Consider the following 12,504-nt stretch of genomic DNA (forward strand, 5'->3'; position numbering starts at 1 on the left):
GGCAGCACCTTATACAAAGGTCTCCATATGAATAGCAAACAATCCCTGGAGCTTGGCAGTGCACAATTAACACAAACATTCACTACATTCTTGAAAGGTGTGCCTTATTTCAAACAAGCCATTCTCTCACTTCACAATACAAATGGTAGCCACTTAGGAGTGTTGTGTATCTTTCCTGCCCATACCTAGGATCATTATAGGCAAGGCATATTTCCCCAAAAAGCTCTATGTCTCTGTCTTAACTTTACCTCCTAAAATAAACACTGAAGATAAAAGAAACTGTTGATTGGTCTAAGAATCCCAGTTTTTACTAAAAACTATCTACTAAAGGTACTCTGCATAAAATGTCAAGTAGTAATCATGCAATTATGCTTTAACTAAATATCAAAATCATCTCCCCCCCCCCAAAAAAAAAAAAAAAAAAAAAAAAACTCACATTGCTGGCCAGAATCTCTAATGTTTCTCAATGCTATTCCCTAAGAATTCTCCTAAAGGTGATTTTGGTTCATCATAGAGTTGTGGTTGTTAAGTGCTGTTTAGTCAGTTCTAACACGTAGGACCCTGTGAAGGGTTTCCAAGGAGCAGCTGGTGAATTTGAACAGCCAAGCTTGCGGTTCAAATGACTTTGTGGTCCAGTGCTTGTAGCCACTGAAAAAATAATAATGCAGTAGAGATAATGTCACTTAACAGATCAGAAAACATATTCACTTAATCTTGTCCTCACTGCTTCATTAATAAATGTTTTTAAATATTTTCAAGTTGTCTCAGAGTCTTGGCTTGAGCTAGCACTAAAGTCTTGATAATCACTCCTTCATTTAGAAACCATTATCCATGTTCTTGAAAAAAACCACTTAGTCATTTACTCTGAGAAAGTAAAGATTTATGTGTTTTCAAAAACTCCCATCTACTTTGATTTAATTATTCATGCATCTATTATTGACCTCATGGTTGGTAAAGTGGAGGGTCAGTAAAAAAGAGGAAGACCCTCAACAAGATGGATTGGCACAGTGGCAGCAGCAGTGTGCTCAAGTTGAACAATAATTGTGAGGATGGTGCAGGATGGGCGCTGTTTTTTTCTGTTGTGCAAAGGTCACTATGAGTTGGAACTGATTTGACAGAGTCCTGGTGTGGTGCTGTGGGTTAATGCACTGGACTGCAAAGTCAGTTTGTTCTGCAAGGTTAGCAGTTCAGGCTCACCAGCTGCTCCTTGGAAACATTATACAGGATCGTTATGGGTCAGAACCAACTCAAAGGCACTTAACAACAACATTGTACTATGGCAAAAGCAATGGCAATACACTACTGTTATAGGGGCAAACGTAGGTCTTATTAGCATATCACTGCTCATTCAGTAAGATGTCTAAGTCATGGTCAAGGTTAACCTAGGAACCTATCTTCAAGTAATTTCTTATTATAATCATTATGTACTGACATCATTGCGGTTCATCTGCCATAGCATGGTTCACCTTGATCAAGCATTAACAATAGCAATTGCCAGCTCCATGTACAAGCAATTTTTCCCCTGCCTTTCAATTTTTATCTAATCCCTTTAGCTTCTTTGGATCGCTCATTTTTTAGTTTCCATTTTGATTTCAGCCCTGATGGTAGTAGCCCTTTGGTTTTCCAGGCTTGGTTGTCGCACAGCATCTTAGTTATCCTGGTATATACTTACCTACTTTCTGATACCATCATTGTCCTGTTGCCTGCCCACCTATTCTGCTGCTAATGATCAGTGTCATGAGGTCCCCTTTTCTGCATTATCTATCTGGGTTCCATACCACCTATGTTGTTGTTGTTATTCTATGCCGTGGAGTTGATTCCAACTCATAGCGAACCCTGTACAGGGTTTCTGAGGCTGTAAATCTTTACGGGAGCAGAAAACCTTATCTTTCTCTTGCGGAACAGCTGGTAGTTTTGAACTGCTGACCATGAGATTAGCATCCCAATTCATAACCACTACACAGCCTCCATATATCTCCCTCTCCTGGAAATGTTTCCTCATCTATCAAGTGAGCCATTACTGATAGGGAAGAAGAACACTGGTAGTTGTGGGAAACTGATGATGTGAGTCAAAGCTGCTGGAGAGATGATAATGATGATGATGATGATGTCCATGTCTATCTTGCAGCCTTGATCACTCCCCTAGTTTTATTGTAAAATATATAAAACATTTTGTCAAGCATTTCTAAGTTTCCTATACCACACATATATAATATTGTGCTAGTTGTCTCCCATACCTTGTTTCATTTTCAATATTCATTCTCTCCAATGGTTTCATGCTGATCAAAAGCCTGAGAGTAATTCTTGACTACTCTATTTTCTCCCCACATCCAGGAGCTTGTGAAATCCAAATTGAGCTCTCCCCTTTATCCTGCCTTCTGTTGTGCTGGCTTGGGTCTCATTGTCCATTTCTCAGCTCAAAGAAGCAGGGATGCTTAGCATTCTCTCTTGGTATCCACAGCCCAAGAACAGCAGATTAACAGCTTCAGGACCAAGCCTATAAAACTTGTCTCTTGTTCGATTTTAGGCCACAGAAATACCTAACTTGTATCTTAATAAAGCTATGCCTTTTGAATTTTGTCAATTCACATTTGAATCTTTTGTTACATCTCAATAGCAGACAGAGAGGTCTATGTGTAGCGTTACACATCTCTTTAGTCAGAAACCTTTCCCTGTGACTCTGTGCATACGATTCCCACTACCAGACATGCCTTTTGATTTGCTCTCTTTCCCTGACCTTAAATTACCCATTAAGAATCAGCTTGAGTACCCCACATTTTTTAGGAAGCATGCCTTTCAAACTTTAGTCATTGCGCTTATAACCTGGAAATAATTCCTTTAAGTGTCTTCCTCACTAGGTTATAAACTCCTCCAGGGCCAAGATGGCATTATGCATTTTGGTGATCCTTGCATTATACAGTTGTTGTTGTTGTTAAGTACCATTGAGTTGGTTCGAACCCATAGCGACCCTGTATAGGGTTTCTGAGGAGCAGCTGGCCGTGGTATAAAATCATCTGTAATGAATACTTGTTGATTTATTATTGAAGAAAGTGCAACCATGCATCTGTACCGATCGGTCATATATAGATGAATGTCTTCAGTTGTTTCATCTCATTTATACTAAAATGTTACTCTTACTCCCTCCTCATTATTCATACTAGCCCTGCCTTAATTTAAGGATTCGTCATATCTGAAAAGCTGCATAATAAGATGCAAAAAATCTTTGACCTTGGAGTCAAACTGTGTTACTGTTGATTTTCTTAATATGTCCATCAGTGTTTTTGTCTGTACAATGGAGTTAACAGCAGAAACCTTTATGGTTTGATGAGTTTTAATGACTAAGTCACATAGTAGATACTAAGCTAACACTCCTTCCTTCTATTTCCACTTCTGTCACCTTGCATGAGTGCTCTCCTAACAGAGATGAAGTTTGTATGAGTTCAGGAATCCCCCCTAAGCTCCATCTTTCTCCATAAGGATAATCAGGGGTGGTTGCTATATTCCCTGAGGATTTTCATTGCAAAAGCTACAACAGTCTTCTCATAGTACTATCCGCATAGAAGACATCCTCGTCACAGAATTCTAAAAGAGTATGTATGTTAGAATCGCAGTCTGAAGCAAGAGACTATAACATTCAAACAGTGTTTAAAATAAGATAAAAACAAATAGACCCTACGTGCCATCAAGCATCACTCTAGATGGACAAAACCATCTATAACTGTGTAAAAAGTGCCATGTTACGGGAAGTAAACTTTTTTCAAATCCAGGAGTTACATAACTTATCCCCAATTTCATTCCAAATGAAAAGAAATGTCAGGAATGGTTTTATATAATTCTCTAATTTTCTTTGTGTTGTTGTTTGCTCACTCTGAGTAGAAGTAGGGAATAAAATGCACTTGCTTAATTCGCATGAATGTGTTAGAGGAGTGGAATGGGATGAGGTTTGTTCATCCTCATTACTTCCTTTTTCTGGGCTGGAGGCCATAAGGCACTTGGCTTCTAGATCTCAAGCTGTTCTGTTCTTCAAATATCCCCTGACAATCAATTTATTGAGTGATCCTGATGTTGCTCCAGGGATCAGATGACAATTACAGACCCACCAGGAAGCAAAAAAGGTGGCGAGAACAGCAGTTACTATACAATGGTGAGGATTCGGGATTTGTCAGAAATGGGTGTGAGACGAGAGTGAGAAAGAATGATGTGTGTGTGTGTGTGCATGTGTGTGTGAGTAAAAGTGTGTATTTCTTCAACAGTGAAGATAGCCTAACTTTGATGTTTAGATGTACTTAAAATATGATTCTACTCAACAATAAATGTAGACTCAGCAGTAGCAGAAAAAGAAAAAAAAAAAAGGAGAAAATGTGTAAAATAGGAAAGAAAACTGAAATAATGGCCTTTGAATGAAGGCTCCTTCTACTGCTGTTATAAAAGGCAAGAGCTGCTCTTCTGCAGACACCACACGTGAGAGTGAGCATCAGAGTGGGGAACGCTGGAACGCAGTTTACTTTGTTGAGTTGAAGCCAAACTTCCGTCAAGATTGGCTGAAGATTGTTCAGTTTTTAGAACTGCTTCCTTTCTTCCAATATGTGACTTTTTGAGATTTTTGTGAGTGATGAAGATTGGAAGGAGGTCACTTAAAGGGGGAACAGTACTATTTTTAAAGTGATTTGATTATTATTTTCCATGATTGATTGTGTAGAATATGTATTAATTAGCAATTTTCAGGTAAATGGTATTTTTGCTAGTAGTTCTTATGGGCATTTAAAAATAATGAAGGGAAGGAAATCTGGTTTTATTTCTCTCCCCAATAAATATATTTAGCAAATCTTTTTCCATATGTCCATCAGAAAAGTAAGTTTCTTAAAAAAAAAAAAAATAAATAAATAAACTAACATAGCAGATGGATGTAGGATGTGACCCATTTAAGCTTGAGTAGTTTATATTTGTTTATTTCTCCTTTGTGAGCCAGTCATTTCATACCTGATTCAAGAAATGAGGAGGTGCCCTGACACCTAGCCCAGCAAGAAAAGATTCTCCAGATTCTTTGAATAAAGGAATTTCCAATGAGTGGCCTGTGTTTCATGCTGTATTTAATTTCCTCTTGTCTGAGTAAGTTGAAGAAATTCAGTAGTAGTAGTTGTTGTTGTTGTTGTTGTTGTTATTTTCCTTTTAAGAGGGAAAATAACGTGATATGAAATCATCATAGTGAGACATAGGAGTATATGTTGTATGTATGTTTAAACAGATTATTACTTTGGTAACTAGAATTCAAAATATCTTCTCACTTTCCTCTTTTAATTCCATTTTAACAAATAATATTTTCTGAGAGCTAAAAAAAAAAAAAAAAATCTCATTTTCTAGAACATTTTGTGTAAAATCAGATCCAAATCCCAGACATACCAATAGCAACTGTCACACATCCTTTTACATAGCTCCTGAGAATTTTAAGGTGCTCCATAACAAATGTTTATGTTAAAGCCTTGTCAATAGGATTGAATTCAACCCAGAGCAAGGTGGCAAAAATATGTCAGACAGTAGTTATAAAGCATCATGAGTACAAATGGACACCGTCCAGTTCTGATGTAAATTATAAACAATTAAAAGTACATGAGTTACAATGCCCAGAGCTGAGAGCTGAGGACATGACTGTACACTTGAGATAACTTTGGGAACCGAAGAAGCAATTGGTTCACAGTATGCCATGAAAATAACACAATATTTGCATCTGCAAAGTCAAGCAGTCTTGTGTGGCTTTATCATGTGGAGGCTTTTTTTTTTTCCAGCAAGCTGGCAGGAGCATGAGTGATGCATAATGGCAGTGGTGAATCGTTTTTGGACTAGATTAGTCAGTGACGTCACAGATAAAGGACTATTTATCACTATAATTTAACACGAGATGCAACACAATGGCTTGATGGATGCATTTTATGGTTTTCAGCCAATCATAATAATGGACCTATTGACTAAAGTTTTATGTGTCCTTTACACATCCTTCATGTTTTAGAAAAAAACAGGAACCATGCCGGGGGAAGAATGAATGATCATTCCAAAAGGACCCAGCTTTTGTGGAGTGTTTTTCACCATCTCTATCCTCTCTACCCCTGCGGTTCTCTGTCCAAACTGCAGAAGGCCAAGGACAGAGCCAATGCCGAATTCAAGGAAACATCTGAGGGGGGAGATAGTCAGTTATCATAGAACAAAGTCATTTGGGAGCCAAATTATTACCATTATACAAAATCCCTCCCACCCCCCACCACATCCCACCCCTGTGACAAGGGAAGGGATGGTGTTCAGTAAGGTTGATGCATCTTAATCCCTCAAAGAATTTCTGGAATGATAACAAAGGAGGTCAAAAAACACCTCTTAGACAAAACTGTGAATTACTTATGTCAGAATCAGAAAATTTGCTTAAAAATGGGCAGAGTAATTGTCTTTTCCAAACCCCACCACCACCCCACTGTATCCTATCATCACATTATTAGGGATGTATTTTTTTCTGCAAATTTTTATGGTCCTTTTGACTACTGTAAAGCATGGGCTTTCTTATTACTGCTACTATCTTTAAAATGAATCCCTTGAATGTGGTTGCAGAAATGCATTTTCTGTGCCGTATGAAAAGGAACCAAAAAAGTTGGATTGGATAATATGTGACTTAAGTTTTTGTTTTGTTTTTGTATTTGCTTCTATTCCCTATATTTTTTTGTTGTTTTATGTACACAAAAACACTCAGGGATATATAATCCTTTAAACAACCCAAGAGCACATTCTGCAAGCCTGCCTCCTGCTGCCACCACACAGCTTTTCTCTTTCCATGAGTCTAGAGTCCTGAGCTGCTCCAATTTGCTATGCCATGCTTAATCATTTCATTCACTGCAAACAAAACATTCTTTTCTTCACTTAAATAGAGCAAGGAAGGAAAAAATATATGATGATGTGATGACAAGTTCCAATAATCAGTAGATTATTGAATATCATGTGTCCTACATTGTTGACCGCTCTCAACCTTGTCTGCAGTTTGGGTAATTATATGGGGTTAACATACTTCAGACATATTGTCAGGAGGTACCAGTCCCTGTAGAAGGATATCCTGCTAGGTAAAGTGGAAGGCCAGCAAAAAAAGAGGAAGACTCAACGAGACAGTTTGGCACTTAACAACAAAGTGGCAGCAGCAGTAGTCTCAAGCTTAACAGTGATTGTGACGACAACGTAGACAGGACAGTGTTTTGTTCTGTTGTGCATAAGGTCTCTTATGAATCGGAATTGACTCAACGGCACCTAATAACAACAATGCTTTCATGACCTACTACTATGTGTAGGTCATTGGCCAAGCTTTATCCCACTTCCCACTGACTTTGGGGTGCAGGGCAAAGCCTCTGGAGTACAGGTTATTGTTAGTTGTCATCAAGTCAGCACTGACTCAGAGGTGACCTTCTGGATAACAGAACAAAATGTTACCTAGTCTTGTGATTGTGAACCTTAAGGTCAGCGATTCGAAACTACCAGCCGCTCCGCGGGAGCGAGATGAGGCTTTCTATTCCCGTAAGGATTTACACCCTCGGAAACCCTGTACAGGGTCGCTATGAGTCGGAACCGACTCGACGGCACTTAACAACAACAACAACAGTCTTGTGATATCTTTATGATGATTTGAGTGCAGGAGTAAGAGTTCTGTGTACCACTTCCGGGTCATAGTCATGATCGCAGAATCATCAGGTAAAGTTTAGTCTGTGAGAGTATCAGTTTCCACTTTTGAAAAATGGAGTGATACTAGTACTTGCCTATTCATGTTAGAAAAGTTAAAGAACTTGGCTGTAATAAATAATAAACAATGGGAATTAATGACATGACTAATGACACTTTTGGTGTCTTTAAAGGTAGCTTGTCCTAATGAAGGCGCCAGTTAAGCTCTCATATGTGATTGTGGTTAGCAGTGTTGACTAGATTTGTGCAAGCTATCTGTGTCTGCTTTGGGTATTTCTTCAATGCATTTTTCAGTGTCACAACCTGAGCTGTGAATGGAATAATATCTATTTAAATAGTCTTCTGTGGAAAGAGAAACTTTCCTATTTAACTATCTAACTATCTGTGCTTACATATCAACTTTTTGCACTCATTACTTTATGTAGGGAACCAGATGGCTCAGGAAATTTGTAATCCTCATACTTTGCACTGGCAAAGTGCTTTTAAATTAAAAATCTAAAAGCATCTTACCAGTATTAGCTCAAAACTCATTAGAATTAACCTAAGATCCTAGGTTCAATTCAGTCCCATAATACTAATTTGCAAAAGCATTTCTCATGTTTGTCTGTAGACTGACTTAAATAAAATGATTATACTGTGTTTCTAAGGAGCGTATTATATTTGCACCATTGTTGTTGTTTCCAGGAAGTGGCTAGTGAGTTTGAACCACTGAACTTTTGGTTCAAACAGATCTTTCAGTCCAGTGCTTATCCTATAGTACCATACCAGAACTCCTGATTTTCACCATATCCACTTTCTATTTTATTTTTTTGGTTTTACCAGAAAATGATATAAGATAATAATGAAGAAGCCAAGAGAAAAATGAAGGACAAACATAAAAGAAGAAGAAAAAAGGGAAATAGGTATTCAAAATATTGAAGAAGAAAATGCTGGAGTAGGAAAATGAGAAAAAATGCATGTGGTATCATATTAATGGTAGTTTACTGGTAATTATATCAAAAGTATTTAAAAAAAACACACATGGAAAGACAAAAGGCAAATCTGAGATTTTAACCCAACATGATACACATAGCTTCATAGGAATTCTTGAGATTTAGTGGTTTTAAGCTGTTACTATGGTGGTGGTGGTTATGTGCCATGGAGTCTATTCCGAATTGTAATGAACCTGTACAGGGTTTCTGCGGCTGTAAATCTTTGCGGGAGCAGAAAGTCTCATCTTTTTCCTGCAGAAGAGCTGATAGTCTTAAACTGCTGACCTTGAGGTTTGTAGCACTGTAAGTCCCTGAAAAAGGACAGCAATTCCTTTGCTAAGGACTTATAGTATAAACACATATTCATGAGACGGGGAGACACTATGCTCAGAAATATCATAGAAAATCCATGAATTGATGACACAGATTGTTCAGTTGAAATTTAAAGGGGGAGAAAAATAGTAGAGGGAAAATGCAGATGCTGCATTTCAGATATTAATAGCACAACTTAATAAGAAATAAATAGTCTTCAGTGTTGGTGGGTAAGAAATAAGTTGTCTTAGGTGACAGTGGAAGTTAGCTGCTTTACTGTCTGATGAGGGTCTCACTCAACCATGAGTGTATGGAGAGTTCTCAACTTACCTTATATTTCATTTTATGCCTTGCTGCAAAGTCTTGTCAAGCTAAGCTATTTTCATTATGTGATAGGACAGGGAATGGCTTTAGATGAAGTGAATCTGAATTTTAACAACATATTTGGCAAAATTGTGCTTATATTTGTGAACAAAAGTGATAAACTGTGAGTGGGATTATAGATCAGTAGTAAATAGTGCCTGGATGGCACAAATGGTTTGCTTTCAACTGCTGAGCTAAATAAAGGTTGATGCTCTGAACCCCCAGCGATGCCATGGAAGAAATAGCCTGGTACTCTCCTTCCCTTAAAACACCTTATAGAACAATTCTACTGTGCAGTGCACGGGGTTGTCTTGAGTTGAGATCAACTTAATTACCATTACCACCACTAACATTTATAACTGTTGTACTACTGTGATAGTTAAGGTTTTGTGTCAACTTGGTTGGGCCTGGATTCTCAGTGGTTTGGCAGTTAAGAGGTCATTACCCTCCATGATGAGACCTAATATGACAAAATCACCCCCATGATGTGACGTAATTATCCTATACATTATAAATTCTCACTCCTATGATGTAGGTTTATCAGGATTAAGTTGTATCTTGAGCCAGTCTATTTTGAAATATAAAAAAGATTAAAATTCCAGCAGAGCTGAGGGGCACCTACTCCCACCAAGAAAGAAGAGCCAGTGCGTCCTTTGGACCTGGGGTTTCTACACTGTGAAGCTCCTAGATCCAGAGGAAGATTGATGCCAAGATTCATGGATGTTTTCAAGGAATGCTGGGCCTACAGATGTTGAAAGGAAACAAGGGCCTTTTTCTAGAGTTGGTACTCTAGTCTTCTTCCTAAACTGTGAGAGAATAAGTTTCTTTTTGTTAATAGCATCCACTTAGGGTATTTCTTGTATGTTGCTGTCGTTAAATGCCATCCAGTCGGTTCCTACTCATAGCAATACCACTGGTGGATTTGAACCACCTACCTTGTGGCTAGCAGTCCAGTGCTTATCCTACAGTGCCATACCAGGACTCCATTTCTGTGATAGCCACATTAAATAAATAAGATAACTGCTCTTGTCAACCATGGAAGAAAGATGAGGCATTGTGGTCCAACAAAAGACCCTCAGAAACCTTATATCGGATCTCTACAAGTTGAAACTAATTCCCTGGCACTTACCAACAACAATACATGCCAAAGACTGCTGCATAATGAAACAGGTGTATCTTCAGGAAATTCACTAGGCTTGTGCTACTTTTGATAATTTTATTTTGTCTTATATTTTTAATAATGACCTGATGATTACATGCATATGTAGCTTATTTGTGTGATTGGTGGGTGACAGGAAAAGACAAGATAACTAATTTATTTGATTCATTATACAAAGAGATCTGTACAGGTTGCAACCATGGGTCAAATATATGAAGTAGCATTTAAATAGATAAATATAAAGTTAAGCACTTAAGACCCCCAAATCCCTGTACTTTAGTACATGATAGAAAAAACAAAGCTAAACAATTGTTGTTGTTGTTGTTGTGTGCCGTGGAGTCGGTTCCGACTCATAGCGACACTACACAGGGTTTCCGAGGCTGTAAATCTTTACGGGAGCAGACCGCCTCATCTTTCTCCCGCGGAACTAATGGTAGTTTCGAACTGCTGACCTTGTGGCTCGCAGCCCGATTTGTAACCACTACGCTACCAGAGCTCCTTAGTAGTGCATATTATAACAATTCAGTGCTTAATTGTTTCAGAAAAACCCAACGTGGGTCAACATTGGGAAGTAACTACTAGAAAAATTGTGTGATTTGTCGATACTTTCTGCTCCCTTAAAAATATACAGTCTCAGAAACTCCGTAGAGGGTCGCTATGAGTCAGAACTGACTCCATGGCACATAGCAACAACAACAATATATAATGTCAGAACCAGTGAGATGACAGATTGACTCTGTCTCTGCTGGTCAGGTCAGACCTGGGTCATTTTCATTCATTTGATAATCCATATTCAAAAAACAACAGCAAAAGCATTGACAAACAGATGTATCACTGAATTATTATGTGTAGTTATCAAAGAATAATTAGGGACAATATTTGTAAAATATGGGGTGGGATGTAATGCTTAGGTAGGGTGTTGGGGCTTTGTGGAATTATTAGGAAAGCATTCTTAAAAGCTAGAACATGCCAGAAGAGTGGTGAATTGCTGCACCACTTGATAGAAATATTATAAAGGACTAATGACACCACTAGTGTGTAGAACTAGCAGCCTCTAGACTCCAACATTCTAGAAATCTAGCAAAATACTGGAGGTACACATCTCTGAAGAAGGACATCATGCTTGGTAAAGTGGCGGGTCAGTAGAAGGAAGAAGACCCACAATGAGATACATCGGCAAAGTGGTAACAACAATAGGTTCAAGCACAAAAACAATGTGAGGATGTCACAGGACCAGACAGTGTTTTATTCTGTTGGTCATAGGGTCTCTATGAGTCAGAACCAACTGGATGGTACCTAATAACAACAACTAAATACAACTTTGAGTGAGTCATGGAGATGACATTTGCTATTAAAGAAGCATGAGTCAATAGAAAACTAGTTGATATGCAAAAAAGTCAAGCCAAATTTTCTGGTTCTCTGCCAAGTGATTTACAGTATTTTCTACACACCCTGTTTCAAATCAGTTCAAAAAGAAAAAAAGGCCATGAGCTGGTAATTAGCCTCTGGACTTTTAACTGGAGTTGTATGAGTTTCTTTCTTGTTGATAGGGGCAGTCATCATGGTGGGCTTTAGGGATGACCCCAAGTCCTTAGTGTATTTAACCTTTACTGAACCCTTGTTTTTACCAAACCTTGTTTTTGGTGCTAGGAGCAAAAACATTGCAATAAAGACAACCTAGTAGTTACTACATTCTCTGGATATTGCTTTTAGTCATCAACAGTCATTTTCTAGAAGCAAAGACTTTTTTGAGTCAAGCTTGTCATCAGTAATGATATCCATTTTCTTTACAAAGTATAAACAGTATTGGTATTTTCCCTCTAAAAGAAGCAGTGCTTCAGTGCATCCATCCATGTCTTCGTTTGATTTTATTTTTATTTCCACTATAAGAATAAGTGTTTCGGGGAACAAACAAGATGGCGGATCGGGTGGACATATAGCAGAGAGCTCCGCCAACAACAACACAGAATACCCAACCAAGCAGGCTCAGGGGATGGT

The sequence above is a fragment of the Chrysochloris asiatica genome, unplaced genomic scaffold (assembly GCF_000296735.1).
Source record: "Chrysochloris asiatica unplaced genomic scaffold, ChrAsi1.0 scaffold00114, whole genome shotgun sequence".
Taxonomy (NCBI): Eukaryota; Metazoa; Chordata; class Mammalia; order Afrosoricida; family Chrysochloridae; genus Chrysochloris; species Chrysochloris asiatica.